The sequence below is a fragment of the Lasioglossum baleicum genome, unplaced genomic scaffold, assembly GCF_051020765.1.
Source record: "Lasioglossum baleicum unplaced genomic scaffold, iyLasBale1 scaffold0108, whole genome shotgun sequence".
NCBI lineage: Eukaryota > Metazoa > Arthropoda > Insecta > Hymenoptera > Halictidae > Lasioglossum > Lasioglossum baleicum.
The window spans coordinates 15,163-23,702 of NW_027469168.1; the positions used below are offsets into that span (position 1 = coordinate 15,163).

At 15.1% G+C, this 8,540-nt stretch overlaps 1 pseudogene; it reads left to right on the plus strand.

The window, feature by feature from the left end:
* Window positions 1-4,626: 4,626 nt before the first annotated feature.
* LOC143219947 (cytochrome b pseudogene) lies at window positions 4,627-5,653 on the plus strand (annotated as a pseudogene).
* Window positions 5,654-8,540: the final 2,887 nt, after the last annotated feature.

Consider the following 8,540-nt stretch of genomic DNA (forward strand, 5'->3'; position numbering starts at 1 on the left):
TATGGCAGAAAATTGCAATGAATTTAAAATTCAATTATATGAAATTTAATTTTATTATTAAAAATAGCAACATGATGCATATTTTTTTTTCAAAATTCAATTTCGTTTTATTCTGATAATTTCAGTTATATGCATAATTTTATTATAATATTTAAATTAATAATTATTGTTATTACTTCATATTTAATTGTTGATATTTTATATAACAAATTTATCAATTTATGTTTATTAAAAAATCATTTAATTGAAGTAATTTGGACAATTACTCCAATAACGATTTTGTTATTTATTTGTTTTCCATCTTTACAGATTTTATATTTTATTGGTGACTTATTAAATCAATATTTCAAATCAATATTAATGTATGAATCCATAAATCAATTTCGATAATTAGATACAGATAATCGAATAGTTATTCCTATAAAATTACCTTTACGTTTATTAGTTACATCAACTGATGTGATTCATTCTTGAACTGTACCACCCTTAGGTATTAAAACTTTATATAAACTACATAAAAAATTGGAATTCATATTCACTAAATTTATTAACAATAAATTACCTCTAATTTGGTTTCAATTAAATACAATATATATTAATATATTATATATCTTTCATTTCTCAAATCAATATTTTCTTTAAACTATTTCAAATTTATTAATATCATCAATTAAAATATTCATTTATTCGATCAATTAATAAAATAATAAGTAAGAAAAATTTTTAAAAAATTAATAATTCTATATAATACTTTATATTATATAGAATACATACAATGCATTTAATTGAAACCAAATTAGAGGTAATTTATTGTTAATAAATTTAGTAAATATGAATTCCAATTTTTTATGTAGTTCACATAAAATTTTGTATTTTTAATATAAAGATATTTAAATTTTAAATTATAAAAATTAAATAATATATATAAGTAAAAATATTACATTTAATTTCGACTTAAAAATTTGATTTATAAAAATCTTATATATAATATACAAATAAATAAATAATTTCATTAAAAATATTAATAATAAAAATATAAAAATTAATAATATAATAAATTTTAAAAATAAAATAGATATTGATTTAATATAATAATAATCTAAATTTACTTCTAATTAATTCTATAGTAATTTTTTCAGGTATGACTTCATATAAATAAATATATTGTAGTGATTTTAAATAAGACTTTTTATACATTAAATTTAAATGTATAAAATTATAATAAAATACTATAATATTTTTTTAAATAACAATTTATTTAAAATTATATTTTTAAAAAATCTTAATATAAATATTTTAAAAATTAATATTTTTATAAAAAAATTTTAAATTATAGTTTCTAACATAAACAATAAATTAAATATAATTTTACTTCAAAAAATTCTAAAAATTATTATCATTAATATACAAAAATTTATTAAATTACCTTCGGTAATATAAATAAATTTTAAATTTAAATTTTTATTTAATAAAACTATTATAATTCGAAAAGAATATTGAATATTTGATAATGTTCTAATAATTAAATTTAAATTTCTAAATAAATTTATTTTTGAAATAAAATAACATTCTATTATTAAATCTTTAGAATAAAGTCCAGCAAGAAAAGGAAAACCTATTAAACTAAATAAAGAAAATGTAAAAATTAATCTTCTTATTGGATAAATATAAAATATTCCATTATGAAATTTATAATTTTGATTATTATTTAAATAATGCATATAACTTCCTACACATATAAATATTAAAGATTTAAATATTGCATGAATACATATATGTGAAAAAGCTAAATCCTTCAATTTCTAAAATAAAATTCTTATTGCGAAACTTAATTGACTTTAAGTAGAATATGCAACAATTTTTTTCATATCTAATTGAAAATTTGCAGACATACCTGAATACAATATTGTTGATCTAGAAATTAATAAAATAAAATTCTTATAATTCATTTCAAATAATTCCAAATATTGAATTAATAAATATACAGCTGCTGTTACTAATGTCGAGGAATGAACTAAAGATGAAACTGTTGATGGAGCTGGTAGAGCAATTTGTAATCATGTTCAAAATGGAATTTGTGCTCTTTTAGTATAAATTATTATAATAAATAAAATTATTACTAAATTATTAAATTTATATAGTAATAAATTTCATCTACCAAATATTATTATTATAGAAATTAATATTAATGAAGGACAATCGCCTAAACGATTTAAAATAATTGTTAATATTCCTGAAATTAAAGGTTTATTTTTTTGAAAATAATTAATTAAACAATAAGAAATTAATCCTAATCTATCTAAACCAATTATATTAGTTAATATATTAAAACTAATAATTAAAAAATATATAGAAATTAAAAATAATATTATTAAATAAAAGAATCGTTTAATTAAAAAATTGTCTAAATTTATATAACCAATTCTATATAATAAAATTATTGATCTAATTAATGATACTAAAAATAAGAATATTATTCTTATTGAATCTAAATAAATTATAAAATTAAATTTTATAGAATTTAATCGAAAAATATTTCATTCTATAATAATAATATTATTAATTAATAAATAATGAAAATTTAAAATAAAAAAAAGTAAACGTAAAAAATTGAATAAATTCTATAAATATATAAATTAATTGTAATTTAAAATTAATATTTCATTCATAAAATTAATTTTAGAAATTAATATTTTGTCATTATTTAAATTAAATTTAAAATTAAAATTAAATTAAATACAAAAATATTTAAAGGAATTCAATGTATTATTAAGGTAACATAATTAATTAAATTACCATTTAATAAATTAAATTTAAAATAGTAATTACCATTATTAATAAATGAGAATAAATATATGGAATAAATAAATCTTAATAAACAATATAAAAATAATGTTAATAATAAAACTTATATCCAATTGACGTAAACATATAATTCTTAAAATTAATGTACCTGAAATTCTAATTATGAAAATATAGTTATTTATTTTTGAAAAATAATATTAAAAAATATATAATAATGCTAATAATCCATAACTACCTAATTTTAATATAATTGATGCTAAAATTATTGAACCATAAAAAGGTACTTCAACATGAGCTTTTAATAATCAAGAATGTATTATATACAAAGGAATTTTAACCAAAAACGATAGTAACATATAAATAAATATAAATATTGAAATATAATCATTAATTAAGCCTATTCATTTAAAGTTTAAATTATTATTTTTTATATATAGATATAAAATAATAAATAATAAAGGAAATGAAAAAATTATATTTAAATTATATGTTTTAATTTTAAAAAATTAATGAAAAAATTCATAAAGTTAAAATTAATAAATAAAAAGAATAAAATCTAAATCTTAAATTTACAATAATAAATCATATATCTAATCAATTTAGTTTTATTATTACAAAAAAAGGTATTAAAAATAATGAATCATAATGTAAAATTAACTTAATTTTAGATGAAAAATATTAATAATGAAATTAATAATTCAGTCATTTAAAAATTTTAATTAATTAATCTAATTAATATAATTTTTTGATGACCATATATATAATTTAATCTTACTATTATAGATAATCCTAAAATTGCTTCTCCTACCGAATAAATTAAATATATTAAATATATCCATCTATTATTATCATATATTATATATATTAAAACAGTAAATGACATATATTCAATTAAAATTAAAAATATTAATAAATAATTATTAAAATAAAATAATATAATAATTTTAAAGATTAAAATAATAATTATAATTTCAACAATTATATTATTAATATAATAAAAACATTAATTTTGTAAATTAATACTAATAATTAATTATTTAAAGCAAAATTATTTTTTTATATTAATAAAATTCAAAAATATTTTTAAATACAATTATTATAGTATACAAAACTATTGTTTTTAATACACCATTTTATGAAAATAATATTAAGTATTAATATTAATATACATACAATATAAATATAATTTATAATAATAATAATGAATATAATAATAACAAATTGGACATCATTAATTATATCATATTTAATTGTTATTTTAATATTAGAAATTAATAATTTTTATTCCCCTACAAAATATTTATTTATTTTTTTATTGTATTCAATAAGAATATTGTTTTTTTTTATTGTCTTAATTACAATATATTTTATATAGAAACTAATTACATCTATAATTATTTATATTTACGGTAATATAAATATTTTGTCATATTTTATTACTTTATTAAATTTACCAAAGTTTAAATTTAATAAAATTAATATTCGATGATTATTTGTTAATTGATTAATAATTTATATATATATATAAATTAATATTTATCTACAAATTACTTATTTAGTAATTTAAATTTAAATTTAAACAATAATTTTTTAATAATTATTGAAATAAAAAAATTTATTCCAATATTAATATATTATTTTTTATAATTATAATATTATTTCTTACTTTATATTTTTCAGTTATAATAACATCAATTATAAAAAAAATGTTTACGAAGAAAAATTAATATGAATAAATATAAAAAATTAAAAAGTAATAAAACATTAAAATTTGTTTTTCGTTTTATTTATTTACCAACACCTATATATTATAAATTATATATGAAATTTTGGATCAGTTCTAGGTTTATTTTTATTAATTCAAATTATTTCAGGTTTTAATTTATCAAGAAATTATTGTCCAAGTATTAATTAAGCATTTATAAAAATTTCTCATATTATAATACATGTAAATTCTGGATGATTAATTCGATTAATTATTATAAATGGAGCATCTTTTTATTTTATAGTAATATATATACATATTCAACGAAATTTATTTTATTATTCACTTAAATTAAACACAGATTGAAATATTGGAATTACAATTCTTTTATTATCAGTAATAACAGCATTTATAGGTTATGTTTTACCATGAGGACAAATATCTCTTTGAGGAGCTATAGTAATTAGAAATTAAGTATCTGCAATTCCTTATATTGGTCAATTATTAGTGGAATGAATTTGAGGAGGATTCTCAATTATTAATTCAATATTAAATCGATTCTTTTCATTACACTTTATTTTACCATCAATTATTATAATAATAGTAATATTACATTTAATTATTTTACATATTACAGGATCAACAAATCCTGTAGGAACAAATAGAAATATTTATAAAATTCCATTTTATCCTTACTTTATAATTAAATATTAATTAGGATTTATTATTATTCTAACTTCATTTATTTTTATTAACATTCAATATCCTTATTATTTTGGAGATCCTGATAATTTAAAAATAGCTAATTCAATAATTACACCAATTCATATTAAACCAGAATGATATATTTTATTTGCTTATTCAGTTTTACGATCAATTCCTAACAAATTAGGAGGAGTAATTAGATTAATATTTTCAATTATAATTTTATTTACTTTACCTTTAATAAATAATAATTATTTTAAAAACTTAAAAAATCATCCTATTAGACTATACTATTATTGATATTTTATTAGTAACTTTTTAATATCAACATGACTAGGAGGACAAATAATTGAATATCCTTATATTAATTCAAATATTTTTTTTACTTTACCATATTTTTTATACTATGTTATTTCATTTAAATTAAATAGATTTTGAGATTATTTAATTTATTAAAGTTAATGAACTTGAAAAAGCACATATTTTGATAATATGTTAGAAAAATTAAATTTTTTATTACCTTAAAAATCAAATTATAATTTTTTTTATTACATATATTAATATTAAATAGTTTATAATAATTATTAATATATCAGTTGAACAAAAACTTATTAACTAATAAAACCAAATACGTAATAATAATGCTCGAATTCAAATCAGTAAAATTAAATTTAATATACAAATGACAAAAAATATTAATGATCAATAAATATAATTAAAATATATAATTACCAATAATAACATTATAAGTATAATATTTAAATATACCGATAAAAAAATTATTGTAAATATTCATCTATGATATTCAAGATTAAAACCTGAGACTAATTCTGATTCTCCTTCAATTAAATCAAAATCTGTTCGATTTAAATCAACTAATAAACTAATAAAAGATATATAATATAAATGATTTAATAAAATAAAAAATATAATATTTAATTGATTTAATTTTAAATTCATTAAAGAAAATCCTTCTATTAAAATAGAAAAAATTAAAATTACCAAAATATATTCTAATTTCAAATGAAATTATTTGAGCAATTGATCGAATAGAACCTAATATTGCATAATTAGTATTTGAAAATCAACCAACTACAGAAACTGAAAAAATTATTAATCATATAATAAAAAAAAACATAAATTATTGAGTATTTAAATTCAATAAATATATTTAAATTAATTCAAGGATCAATTAATCATAAAACAAAATATAAAATAAATATAATTATTGGACTAATAATAACTATTGAATAATGATTAAAAATAAATCATTCTTTAGTTAATAATTTTAAACCATCTCTAAACGTTTGAAATAAACCTAAAAATCCAATTTTATTTGGTCCTTTTCGATATTGAATATTAGACAATAATTTACGTTCAAATAAGGTTAAAAAAGCAACCCTTATTAATAAAGAAATCATTATAACTAAAACATTTAATATTCAAAAATAATAATTTTTATAAAATCAAATGATTATTTATTATACATCTAATATAATTTACATGAACTCGAAATTTAATACACTTAAACTTGTTAATTTTAAATATTTATTATATAAAGTAAAATTATTTCTCATTGAAAGTCCTTTCGTACAACTAATTAATCAAATTATTACAGATAGAAACAGATCTGACTTACGTCGATCGGAACTCAAATCATGTACGATTTTAAAAGTCGAACAGGCTTAATTTTTAAATTTCAGCATTTAAAATTTATCTCAATTCAACACCGAGGTCGCAATCATCTGCATTAATTTGTTCTTTAAAAAGATATTACGCTGTTAACCCTTAGGTAAATTATTTTTTAATTAATACTATTATATCAAATTTAAATATTTCCTTAAATCAATGTTTAATTAATATTATAATATAAAGTTTAACAAATTTATAAATCCTCCTAATTAAATATTAATTTAATAATATTAATGAAGTATATTATTACTTGTTATTAAATTAATATAAAATTCAATGGGGTCTTATCACCCCATAATTTAATTTCAGCATTTTAACTAAAAATTTAAGTTAATCAATTATAATTGAGGCAGTATATATTTCAATAATTCTTTCATTCCATTCCATAATTAAAAGCCAATTGATTATGCTACCTTAATACTGTCAATATACTGCAGCTACTTAAAAGTTCATTGAGCCGATTTGACATCAGATTAAATTCTAAAAGACAAGTTTTTGATAAAGAGGTGAATATATATTTATATATTAGTAATGTAAATTTGCCTAATTCCGTAATTATAAATATTATTAATTAATTCAATTTATATTAATAAATAATTACTAATTCAATCATTATAATAAAATTTTATTAATTAAAATTTGTTTAAAATTATTATATTAAATTATAAAATTTTTATAATTTCAATTTTAAATTATTATATGTTTTTTATAATAATTATTTTTAAGTCAATAAACATAAAAAATAATAAATTTATATTATGATTTTTAAATTTATAGTTTATCCCATAAATTTTTAATATCAAAATTTTAATTATATATTAATTATATAATTAAAATGAAATTGTATCTTAATTAAATTTAATTTTTTTAAAACTAAATATCAATAAATTCGAATAACATTTAATTTCAAATTACAAATTCATAACTTTTATTCTACAAAAAAGTTATTTATACTTAGCTCATTTATTTTCGAGACAATTAAATATAACTATATTAAATTAAGTAACGCAGATACAGAAGGTACATAATAATTTTCATTTTATATTATATAAATTAAATTTCAATTCCTTTACTTACTATATATTTAAATCTAAATAATTCTAAATAAATACTTAAGCATTTAATATTAATTATAATCTTAATTGTTATAAACCTATTTATAAATTAAAAAATAATTTATATATTCCATAATTTTAAATGTAAAATATTTATTTTATAAATACTTAATTTATATAAATTAATATTAATTTAAAAAATTATTAATTATTAAGTTAAATATTTTACGAACTAAAAACACTTCCCAGTACTTTTACTATGTTACGACGTATTCCATTTATAATGAAATTCAAGGGGAATTTGTACATCTTTTTTATTATATTCAGTATAAATAATTATTTATATTCACTGTTAAATCCACCTTCAAATTAATATTAGAATTACATTAATTCAAAATTAAATATTATTATAACTCATTTTATCTTAAATTTTCTCAATTCTGATTTGAATTTATATTATATCAAATTTTGGTAAATTTATTATTTATTATTTACAATAAATCTAGGAACAACAATACGTAAAGAAAATATTTAAGTACATCTTATTGTGGATTATCATATTAATAAACAAGTTTCCC